This window comes from Capra hircus, chromosome 6 (assembly GCF_001704415.2).
Source record: "Capra hircus breed San Clemente chromosome 6, ASM170441v1, whole genome shotgun sequence".
NCBI lineage: Eukaryota > Metazoa > Chordata > Mammalia > Artiodactyla > Bovidae > Capra > Capra hircus.
The window spans coordinates 29,510,827-29,524,062 of NC_030813.1; the positions used below are offsets into that span (position 1 = coordinate 29,510,827).

Sequence of the window (13,236 nt, forward strand, 5' to 3'; positions counted from 1 at the left end):
GTATGTGTTGTGTGTTGTTTTTCAGTCACTAAGTTGTGTCCAACTCTTTTGCAACCGCATGAACTGTAGCCCTCAAGACTTCTCTGCCCATGGGATTTCCCAGGCAGGCATACTGGAGTGGGTTGCCATTTCCTTCTCCAGGGGATCTTCCTGACTCAGGGATGAAACCTGCATCTCCTGCATTGCAGGCGGATTCTTTACCATTGAGCCACCGTGTGTTGTGTATACACCTATGTAAATAGACCATTTATTGTTATGTCTCTCATACCTTGCTTGGATTTTATTTAGTAAACACATTGAATATTTGCACTCAAAATCCAAGAATGAAGGCATTAGAGGTGGTTCAGCTGGTAAAGAATCCAGTTGCCAATGCAAGAAACGCAAGAGACCGCAGGTTTGATCTCTGGTTTGGAAAGATCCCCTGGAGAAGGAAATGGCAAGCCGCTGCAGTATTTTTGCTTGGAAAATTCCATGAACAGAGGAGGCTGGTGGGCTACAGTCCATGAGGTCCCAAATAGTGGGACATGACCGAGCACGCATGAACACATTGAATACTTGTACCCAGAATCCAAAAATGAAGATATTAGAATATAATAATAATGGGAGAAGTTGAGATGTATCCTGGATATTATCACTACTATATATGTAAGCAATAATTTTACTTTATTTCATTCTTATTATTGATACAGTGCGAACATTTAAAAAAACAAGTTGATAATGTGGTTTTTGATTAATTTTTCCTAGATTTACCATCTGGGTAAATCAACTACATAGTCATTTTGCTAGGTCTTCTTTCCAATTAGCTTTTACTCAACATGCTGGATTTTTCTTTTTTAAAGGAAAGTAACACGTAATATTTTATTACATCAAAGACCACTCAAAATAGCAACTTTAAAATGTGTGAATGACAGGTTAAATTACTACTGAGGATTATGGTTAACATCACTATCACCTAGAGGCAAAAAGCATCATGCAATGTTGGTGGTTTGGTGACATATTTTGAATGGAATGTGCTATACTATTGGGCATTAGAAAATGTAGTAATTTATGATAGTTACCGAATCTGAGGCAGATAAAAGCAACAACTAAGGACAAATATTTTCATGGCAGTATTGTTCTGAACTTCCTGCTCCAGAGTTGAATATTCTGCAACTAGCTAATGATTTTGCTTCTAAATTATTTTTGTTAATTTTTAGATAACAGAATGTTTTCTACTCTGTCTGCATTTCTTGGGAAGACCATAAAACTAATTTAGCCAATTTTTAAGATTAAGATGAATTTATAATGAAAATAAAAATTAGATGAGTGTAGTGAATAAATGAAGCACAATTTTCATCCTTTTCTTTTCACCAGATGTTAAGAGAAGGGATCCAGGTCAGCACATATCCTAGTCTTCTGGTAGTACTCTGAAGAAAAAAGCACTTTAGAGTGACTCTTCAGCCTTGAAATGAGTTCAGTCTTGTGTTCTTTGAATCTGTTTTTAGCCTTCCTCAGAGAGAGAGATAAAATCAAAGTTGTGACCTTAACGCTTCCTCTTTTCAGAAGACTTCTTACACTTCTTACACTTTTCTCACTTCTTACAGAAACTATGGCATTGCTTTTTCAACATCCCCTATATTTCAAATAGAGGAGCAGCAGTTTTGCCATTAGATACAAGGACATATAGACACATATCTTTTTCCTCAGGAGTATAGTAAGTAATAAATTCGTTTGGATATCATGAAAGTTTCTAGAACACAAACACAACGTGTTCCCATAACATAAATTTGACATGTGTTGAGGAAGAACTTTTCATAATAATGATCAAACCAATTTGCTTTACTTGCTTAAAATATTATGTCACCCAGTGACAGAACAAAAAAAAGTGTTTAGAGGACATACTGCATAATTAGGAAGTAAATTCCTAAGATATATGGCTAATACAGCAGGATTTGAATAGCACCAATTCTAAAGCTGAATCATGGTCTTTGATGAGAGTAGGCTGAAACAATGCAGGCTTTGAGAGCCTTGCAAAATCTCAATTAAGTTGCTGAAATGTTTCCACAGTTTATTTTTCTAGGATCTTTTCCATGACTGCTTGCTCATAAAGACCTGGTTGTGGAAGGAAATTGGGCAGGAACTCTTGAATTGGCCTCTTGTTTGCCTAGTTCTATTGACCTGTACCAGGGTGGTAACACTTTGGGGGCCTTAAGTTGTTCATTTGCTACTGTTCTTAATCGATAAATTACAATAAGTTGTTCTTTGTTAATGAATAATTAAAATCAAGTTCTAATAATGGACCTACTGAAGCAGGGGAGCAAAATTCTGAAATCGAGAAGTGAATATTTGTTGATTTTTCTCTGTGAGTCCCTGCCCTATTTAGCATAGTTATTTTCATTTTTTTTAAAAGAGACTATCAGGAATATTTGAATAAATAAGCTAAGACTCTGAGCTCTATACTGTTGAGTTTGAACAATTCATAAATAATAAAAAATCTTTTATTGAAAGTAATTGTGAAAAATTGAAAATTAAATAATATCATAAGAAAAGATCATAAAAGTTATAAAATGGACCCCCAAACTTAAACTGAAATATATGACATCATGAAGCAAAGATATTAGTCAATGACTCACGTAAGTGAGGGTATTGCACATATATATGCATATGTAATATCTTTGCAAAATACATTTTTTTAAATTTTGGCACAAAAGTTAACTTTTCATTCACTGTTCTATTATATCAGCATTTCTTTTGAAACCACAGCTTGATTTTGTTACTGTGTGTGTAGACTTGAATTAATGTGTTTTTCTCCCATTAAAAATTTTTTTCTACTCATCTTCAAATAATAGATGAGTCAGTAATGAAATACTCCTAAATTATTCAGTACTCTGGTCATGATTATGATTCATGTTAGTTGTTTTTTTTCTTTTGAAGGTACTATTAAAGAAGTTAGGTCCACAAAGATGTGATTCATGTAGCATGTGTATACATCCTTTATATATATTTGCCATAGACATGGGGTCAGGAGGAAGTGAGAGGTGCCCGAAAGAAACAACTGGGGATTTAAAGACAGAAGGTTAAAGAAATGCTTAAAGTTTTCAGTTTATTTTATGCTATATTTAGAACTGAATATTGGGGGGATTTGCTCAGAGAGGAATTGTGTTTGCAGTAAGAAAGGGGAAGAAGCCCTAGTGTAGAAAGGCACAATATAGACCCTAGTGTAGAAAAAAGAATGGTGAACCTTTTCCGGGATCTGAGAACTGGGGAGTGGCTTCTTATATTATCATACACTGAATGTTTATTATTTTATAGAAAATTTCAGTGGGATTTCAAGAAGTCTTGGCTTTACCGTTAATCTTGTGAATGGATGTAAGATAAAATTATATATTATAAAACCTGTGGGAAATAAAATTTCAGAATTCTTAGTGATATAAGATAGCGGTGATTGATTAATTACATTAATTTGAAGTTCCTGTTAGGTTGCTATGAAGTAGGTTGATATGAAGTGATAATTAGGGGCTGAGGTGAAAGAGAAGAAAATGCCATAGGTTTGAAATTAAAATTTCTTTGTTATGTTAAGGATACTAGTGAAAATTTTCTGCTGAATATAAGCAAAATGAAATTGGATAGGATGGAAGCAGTGTTCAGTGTCAAACTATAATAAAGAATTTAGAGGAGTAGGGGCTGCTGCTGCTGCTGAGTCGCTTCAGTCATGTCCGACTCTGCAACCCCATAGACGGCAGCCCACCAGGCTCCTCTGTCCCTGGGATTCTCCAGGCAAGAACACTGGAGTGGGTTGCCATTTCCTTCTCCAGGGGCAGGCATGCTATTTTATGCTTTTTAAAAGAGCCAGCTAGGTGGTTTTGCATATTCTTCAAGTAAAACGAGCAGAAATAAAATAAAAACATGTAAATAATATGGTTTCTATTCTTTTAGTGCTTCTTAATACATTTTCTGAAGTTTTTATTTCATTTCACTTCTGTTTTTCAGTCACTTTTAGAAGGTTTGTGTCCTGATGGCAGCCAACCAATATTAGAAAAATAAACTGAATTTATTGCATTGAGAGAAGAGTTATGTTAAGTGACTCTAACAGACAATACATTATAATGAAAATCTAAGTGAATGCCAACCTATTAATGTTCAGAAAGAGAAAAGTTAGATGTATTATCCAATAATTACAGATTTGAAGATAATGGAAGACATATGACTTAAACTTTTTTCCACAATAGGAAGTTAAGATGTGGAATACATTCGGGGAATATTAATAAAGGTCAAAAGAATTTTTTATGAAGAAAGAATGTAAAACCAGTTAGAATCCAGCAAAACATCACTTGAAAAACCAGGAATAGGAAATGTGTGGAGTCTTGGCAAGCTGGCAGTTTTAATGATTTGGTAATATTTTATAACTCTATAATATATAAAATAATCTGGGCTGAAATTTATGCTTTACCCTAAAAGAAAGTTATGGAGGGATGATTTTATTAAGCATTTAATATAATAAAAATATCTACTTTCATTGTTAATAATGGTAAAAATAGTGGTGCCTATATACTGAGGGTTGTTCACAGGCAGTCAAGACTGTGGTGAACTTTAGGGGCTGTCATGTAATTATGTCACATAACTGTTTGCAATTTTGTATAAGTCAAAAACATTTTTATGTGAAAATTATTTTTGTTGCATGTCTAACAAAGTTTCTGATCCCAAGTTTTTACTAGGTGATCAGGGTTGAATCAACTCCACTGTAATATAACAACAAACCAAACTAGGAAATATTACATCTGTCAGTAGATCAAGCGTAAATGCTCATTAACTTGTGTCAAAATTAGTGATAAAGTTTGAATACACCACCATGGTGAGAATTTGAAAATATGATTACACTTCAACCTAATGAACCACAGTTTTTGAATTACAAAAAAAAGACCAGTTCTTAGGAACCCTAATTTGTCAACAGAAGAGTAGGATTCATTTGTAGGTTTTTTTTTTCTTGACTTTTTTTTTTAACTGAAGGAAATATATTTCCTATTTCCTCTTCCTGTAAGATTTATCTATGGCTGAATCACCACAGGCTTCCAATCAAGAAATAAACATTTCAACATTTCCAGCATAAGAGGAAAGGAGCTTTGTTAAACATACATATATTTCAAAAACTGTTTTATGTGGAAGAGGTCATTCATCACTGTGAGAATATTTTCAAAGGTGGTATCAGATGTGAAATTCAAAACTGCCTCAAAGCTGAATCCTGAAAAGAGAATTGTAATAGACAAAAGAGTCCTTGGTTTTAATCATGTTCCTAGGATTCTGATTTTCCTTTTTAATATTTGTACAAGTTATAGGTTGGTGTTTTAGAAGCTATTGCTCCTCAAAATTATTTTATTTCAGATATATATGTATGTATTAACAAGAGTCAAAGAAGTTATTAATTTAACAACAGTGATTGAGACTTCTACAGTCTTTAGTATGTATTGATATTAATATTTGATTAGCTGGAAATAACCATTCAGCTATGAAAGAGTTCATTAAGATAACCAGTAACAAAAAGTATGTTGCAAGTGGGGATAGTTAGACTTCTTAGAAAGCAAACTCCTTTCGACTTGTCTAAAATAGTAAAATTATATGTAAATACTGTATTTATAGAATGGTTGCTGGCAATAAAAGCCCTATATAATGATCTGGTTCTAACTATCCTGAACCAATGAAATTTGCCTCAAGCTAGTTCTTTTAAAGGACACAGGCACATATAGAATAGAAGACTAGCTACATATATATCTTTAAGAAGTAAAATCTAATTGTACTGTCATCTATTTCAGTATTTCAAACACAAAGCACTTTCCAAGAATTAAACTAAGTAGGTTAATTTGTCCCTGTGTGTCAAGCAGAATTAAAATCACATCTCTTTTAATGTCCATGAATAAGGTGTTTTACCTCTAATACAAATTACCCAAATTCTACAAGTATTTATTCACACATAGGAAACACCATTCTCCTGGGAATTTATTTGCTAGTAGTCATTCAGTTCTATTTGTAATACCTATTAATATTAAAGGACTTCCCTGGTGGCTCAGAGGTTAAAGCATCTGCCTGGAATGCGGGAGAACCGGGTTCGATCCCTAGGTTGCGAAGATCCCCTGGAGAAAGAAATGGCACCCCACTCCAGTACTCTTGCTTGGAGAATCCCATGGAGGGAGGAGCCTGGTAGGCTACAGTCCATGGGGTTGCAAAGAGTTGGACACGACTAAGCAACTTCACCTTCCCTTTCACTTTCATTAATATTAAAAAGCTGGAAATTTTATGTTTGCATGTTGTAGCACTTAGCTTACCCAAGGAAAAGAATATATCATACTTGTATGTAAACCCATTCAAGGTGATATCAGTGGGACTGAATTTTCTGTCCTTAAATAACCAGTACGTGAAAATTACTCTCTAGTATTTCAAAGAAGAAAGTGCTAAATACTATTCTGCCTGACTGCATTAATTTCCTATTCATTTCATTAAAGGGAAAGTTTTGATAGGGCTTATAAATTACATGTTCCTAGCAGACTAATAGCTTGAGGAAAAACATGTAATGGCTCTCCTTAATCAAAGAGAACTTATTGTTTATCCAGCTGAGGAACCTAGGATCAAGGGTACTCATTTTATTATTTCTATGGCAAATCAAAAGTAATCCACAGAAACATGAACCAAGGAAACAAGTGTAGAAAATTAGGAAAAAACACTAATGTGGTTATGAAAGACATAGTTTCTTGGGAACTCAACTATTCATTAACCAACTTATTTATTTAGGACTTGCTGTGAGCTAGTTATTGGTCTATAAGTACTAAGGGCTATCATAGTGAGCAAAACATTTATAGTCCCTGTCTTTATGAAATGCATTGTCTGGGAGGACACTGAATGGCTAGGAAGAGGATTGTAGAGGCTCTTGACTCCTTTGAAACTGGAGAGCCTCTCAATAATATTCCGTGTGGCATAACAAAGTGCTAAGAATGAAACCATAATGGAAATTAAATTTATTTTCTTTTAAAAAGAAAATATTACTGCACTTCTGTGAGCTAGGAGTTAAGGGATTTGTTGCTCTGAAAGCAAACTAAACCTCCAAATTTTATATCATTTATATTGTCTCCAGGTCAACTGGCTTCACAGACTAAACTCTAAAGTGCTCCAGTTACTAATGAGTCAGACACTAAAGGTGTATTAAGTATTCGAAAGATGGAGGGATTCATCCTCATGTGCATTCTGTTTTCTGACATCCAGGGCTGCACTTAATGGCCTGGGAGGTAGCCAGTTAACCTTTCTGAAACACAGCCCTGTCTGGTCATGTTAATCACAGTGAACGACTGTCCTTTCAATCCTGGTTTTTCCTCCCCAGCGTCTTCAACTTCCATATGTGCATACAAATCCCAGCTTCTAACTGGACATCACTGTAAACTCACCCTAATGGCTTAGGCAAATTTGTCTAGGAGTGAGGACACGGAGCGTGTGGAATTTGTTTAGTCTTTTTACACTTAAAGGAGTTTAGGCTGCCTGTGATTGACTGCTGCGCCCCTCTCTCCATCTCTCCACCTCTCCACTCCTCTGGCTCAGATCAATGTCAGCGGTTAAATGAATCCGTTGTATGAATACATCTGTTGACCTGGCCTTCCTCACTGATTGCATAAACCAGTGCACAGGAGTGAGGTTTCTAGGGAAGAGAAGTGGCCTGCCACCTGCCCTTGCCACCACTCCCTGAGATCATGGGGGTTTCCCACAGAGGTTACTTGTGCAGAAGTAGGACCTGGGAACACTCAATTAACCACAAGGAAGCTGAAAGCCACATCCAGCCTTTATCCATAACCTGTGAGATTCATTTATTAATATAAAGGGAAGACAGCAGTCGAGGGGTTTGTTGGCCTTCAAAACATTGCTGTAAGGGACACTGACCAGATCCTCAGTTGCCTAACGGTATCAAGCTGACTTTTTAATCTCCATGCATTATATCCAGAGAAGACAGTTGAATGGGATCGCTGATTCAATGGACATGACTTTGGGCAAACTCTGGGAGATGATGAGGGACAGGGAGACCTGGCATGCTACAGTCCATGGGATCGCAGAGTTGGACATGACTTGGTGACTGAACAACAGCAAATTATATCCAGAATATGCCTTCCACCTTGAACTCTGAGATTCACTGGAATTTGTGTTTTTTAAAAGTTGGGATATGCAGACGACACCACCCTTATGGCAGAAAATGAAGAACTAAAGAGCCTCTTGATGAAATTGAAAGCGGAGAGTGAAGAAGTTGGCTTAAAGCTCAACATTCAGAAAACTAAGATCATGACATCCAGTCCCATCACTTCACGGCACATAGATGGAGAAACTGGAAACAGTGGCTGACTTTATTTTTCTGGGCTCCAAAATCACTGCGGACGGTGATTGCAGCCATGAAATTAAAAGACACTTACTCCTTGGAAGGAAAGTTATGACCAACCTAGATAGCATATTAAAAAGCAGAGACATTACTTTGCCAACAAAGGTCCATCTAGTCAAGGCTATGGTTTCTCCAGTGGTCATGTATGGATGTGAGAGTTGGGCTGTGAAGAAAGCTGAGTGCTGAAGAATTGATGGTTTTGAACTATGGTGCTAGAGAAGACTCTTGAGAGTCTCTTGGACTGCAAGGAGATCCAACCAGTCCATCCTAAAGGAGAGCAGTCCTGGGTGTTCATTGGAAGAACTAATGTTGAAGCTGAAACTCCAATACTTTGGCCACCTGATGCGAAGAGCTGACTCATTGGAAAAGCCCCTGATGCTGGAAAAGATTGAGGGCAGGAGGAGAAGGGGATGACAGAGGATGAGGTGGTTGTATGGCATCACGGACTCAATGGACATGGGTTTGGGTGGACTCTGGGAGTTGGTGATGGACAGGAAGGCCTGGTGTGCTCTGGTTCATGGGGTCGCAAAGAGTCAGACATGACTGAGTTACTGAACTGAACTGAACTGAAAAGTTGAAAATAACATAATGAATGGGATTTCACCTAGAATAAGAAGTATGTTTTGAAACTGTATGTTTGAAAATATTTTCCTCACTTAAGCTGATTTCACCTCATCTTTGATAAATTTATTTCTTCCTCCGTTTCCATCAGGAGAAAGAGATTTTGTTAGCAAAGCACTCTACCAATAAAGAATGCTGTAAACTTGCATTTTTCCTTCTCTAAGCATAGAGAAGTGCTTAGTTTTATTTGGAAAAAAAAACACAACAGATTTATGTCAATAAAAGAAAGGTGTCAGCAATTAAAGTAGCATTTTTCTGTGTCTTGCCTTACCTGAGTTTTCATGAAGTTTTACGTTTCACTTCATATAAATAAACTCCAAAGTAAAGTATTTAAATGTAAAATCTGAACTTAGTAATAATAATACGTGATCCCCCGAAAAGATATATTTCCCAATAAGAAAATATTGTGGAAGAAATAAAGCATTGTAACAGAGGGATTTTCCACAGATTTTTTTATATTGCAAATATGTAAAGACTGGCTCAAAGTTTGAGCTACAACCCACCTTTGGAGAAAAAATATTCTACAATAAATGATAGTATTAGCTCACACCTGTATACACATTTAAATTTTTACAGCATTGTGACAAATAGCATCTCATTTGATAGCTTTAGAGAAGACAGAATGCTTTTCTTCTTATGTAATGCTTGTCAAGAGTCAGCAGAAACAGTGTTTTAAATGCAGCTACTCTTGTTCTGGTGGGCTATAGTCCATGGGATCACAAAGAGTTGGACACAACTGACTGGACATATGCACCCACTCTTGTCCTTATGACTCCCTGAATGATCTTTCTTTCTGCAAAAATAACCACTGTAATATATTTCTGATTTGAGGTTAGAAAATAAGAAATTCAGAGATTATAATAAATAGGAAAAAATGTACATAGTCTGCAGTAAAACAGTTGAAAGAAATAATTATTTAAAATATTCTGATCTAATTCTACAACATTCAGAGAATAATAATAAACAATAAATGCCATTTCTTAGTTCTTTACTGAGTTTCAGCATCCAAGATAGGTGCTTCTTGAATCAATAGTCTGATGTTTGAAAAGCCTAAAAGGTATATATTATCATTCCCATTTTACAGAGAAGAAAATAGTCTAGCTAAATAGTTTGCTGTTGTCCAGTTCCTAAGTCATGTCCAGCTCTTTGGGACCCCATGGACTGCAGCACACCAGGCTCCTCTGTCCTTCCCTATCTCCTGGAGTTTGCTGAAACTCATGTCCATTGAGTCAGTGATGTCACCCAACCATCTCATCCTCTGTTGCCCCCTTCCCCTGTTCTCAGTCTTTCCCAGCATAAGGATCTTTTCCAATGAGTTGGCTCTTCACATCAGGTGGCCATAGTATTGGAGCTTCAGCTTCAGCATCAGTCCTTCCAATGAATATTCAGAGTTGATTTTCTTTAAGATTGACTAGTTTGATCTCCTTGCTATCCAAGGAATACCAACAGTCTTCTCCAGTACCACAGTTTGAAAGCATCCGTTCTTCTGTGCTTAGCTTTCTTTATGGTTAAATGGTAGTGGAAAAATTAAATCAAAACCCAGGTCTATGAAATTTGAAAGGTTGTCGGTTTAGCATTATTCTATGATTATGATTTATCTAATCACTGAATAGAATATTATGTAGCTACTTAAAAATGTATCGTAAAATTACATGGGTTTATCTGAAAATTCTTATGAGGGAGTATATACAAGTGTAGGTCACAATTAAATACATATCTTTAGAAGGACTGGGGCAAAACATGTAAGATGAAAGTAGTTTCTGTATTATGATTTTTTTCCTTTGGTATACTTTCTAAAATTTCCTTAATATTGTTATAATTATATTGTTCATAGGTTTTAGTCTTTAAATAATAAGTGAATCAAATGGTTGAGGGATTAATTAGTGTGTGGAGAATATTAACTATTATTTGTGTCACCTGTGTGCCTTTTGTACCTTGAGTTTACATTTACTGCATTAAGCCTTACAATTTGTTTACACCTGTAGGAAACCATTGGTGATTTCCACATGAGTGTAGCCTCCAGGATCCAGCATGGCCCAGAGTGTTCATTAAATACACCCCAGATGAATGACTGTTGAATAAACAAGGGTTTTTCTTAAAGCTCATTAATAATACAAAGTTAGTGAAATAAGCATAGAATTAATGAATATAATCTCTCATAAATGCCTTATATTACATATGTCAATATGGGTTTATATTTCAAAATAAGTATATATATATATTTCTTGTTGTACTTGTTCTCAATACTGTTGTCATTTAGTGCCCAATATTTATATCATTTGCTCAAATTAAGGTTTTCCTATATATGAATAAAGTCTCTATTTTAAACCTGTGCTGTGTTGTGATTAGTCGCTCAGTCGTGTCTGACTCTTTGTGACCCCATGGACTGTAGCCCACCAGGCTCCTCTGTCAATGGAGATTCTGCAGACAAGACTACTGGAGTGGGTTGCAATGCCCTCCTCCAGAAGATCTTCCCAACCCAAGGATCAAACCCACGTGTCCCACATGGCAGGTGGATTTTTTTTTTTAATCGGAAGCTAATTAATTGTAGTGGTTTTTGCCATGCATTGACATGAATCAGCCATGGGTTTACATGTGTTCTCCATCCTGAACCCCCCTCCCACCACCCTACCCATTCCGTCAATCAGGGTCATCCCAGTGCACCAGCCCTGAGCGCCCAGTCTCACCCATCAAACCTGGACTGGCAATCTATTTCACATATGGTGAATATATATGACCAACCTAGATAGCATATTAAAAAGCAGAGACATTACAAAGGTCTGTCTAGTCAAGGCTACGGTTTTTCCAGTGTTCATGTATGGATGTGAGAGTTGGACTATAAAGAAAGCTGAGCGCTAAAGAATTGATGCTTTTGAACTGTGGTGTTGGAGAAGACTCTTGAGAGTCCCTTGGACTGCAAGGAGATCCAACTAGTCCATCCTAAAGGAGATCAGTCCTGGGTTTTCATTGGAAGGACTGATGCTAAAGCTGAAACTCAAATATTTTGGCCACTTCATGCAAAGAGTTGACTCATTGGAAAAGACTCTGATGCTGGGAGGGATTGGGGGCAGGAGGAGAAGGGGACGACAGAGAATGAGATGGCTGGATGGCATCACCAACTCGATGCACATGAGTTTGAGTAAACTCCAGGAATTAGTGATGGACAGAGAGGCCTGGTGTGCTGCAATTCATGGGGTCGCAAAGAGTCACACATGACTGAGTGACTGAACTGAACTGAACTGAACTGAATATATATGTTTCAAATCATATGTTTCAGTGGTATATGTTTCAAATCATATGTTTCATATTCATATATGTTTCAAATCATCCTGCTCTCACCTCCTCCCACGGAGTCCAAAAGTCTGTTCTTTACATCTGTGTCTCTTATGCTTTCTCCCATATAGGGTCATCATTACCATCTTTCTAAATTTCATATATATGCGTTAATATACTGTATGAGTGTTTTTCTTTCTGACTTACTTCACTCTGTGTAATAGGCTTCAGTTTCATCCACCTCATTAGAACTGATTTAAATGCATTCTTTTTAATAGCTGAGTAATATTCCATTGTGTATAATGTACCACAGCTTTCTTATCTATTTGTCTGCTGATGAACATCTAGGTTGCTTCCATGTCCTAACTATTGTAAAAAGTGCTGGGATGAAGATTGGGCTTCACATGTCTCTTTCAATTCTGGTTTCATCAGTGTGTATGGACAGCAATGGGATTGCTGGGTCATATGGGAATTCTATTTCTAGTTTTTTAAGGAATCTCCACACTGTTCTCCATAGTGGCTGTACTAGTTTGCATTCCCAACAGTGTAAGAAGGTTCCCTTTTCTCCGCATCCTCTCCAGCATTTATTGTTTGTAGATTTTTGATAGCAGCCATTCTGACCAGCATGAGATGGTACCTCATTGTGCTTTTAATTTGCATTTCTCTGATAATAAATGATATTGAGCATCTTTTCATGTGTTTGTTAGCCATCTGTATGTCTTCTTTGTAGAAATGTCTGTTTAGTTCTTTGGCCCATTCTTTTGATTGGGTCGTTTATTTTTCTGGAATTGAGCTGCAAGAGCTGCTTGTATATTTTTGAGATTAATTCTTTGTCCATTGCTTTGTTCGCTATTATTTTCTCCCATTCTGAAGGCTGTCTTTTCACCTTGCTTATAGTTTCCTTTGTTGTGCAAAAGCTTTTAAGTTTATTTAGGTCCCATTTGTTTATTTTTGCTTTTATT

The 13,236-nt window shown here is 36.4% G+C and overlaps 1 protein-coding gene across 3 annotated transcripts in view; it reads left to right on the forward strand.

Moving 5' to 3' along the window:
* Positions 1 to 13,236, forward strand: part of UNC5C (unc-5 netrin receptor C) — a 419,967-nt gene that overhangs the window by 45,586 nt on the left and 361,145 nt on the right. The window lies entirely within an intron of this gene.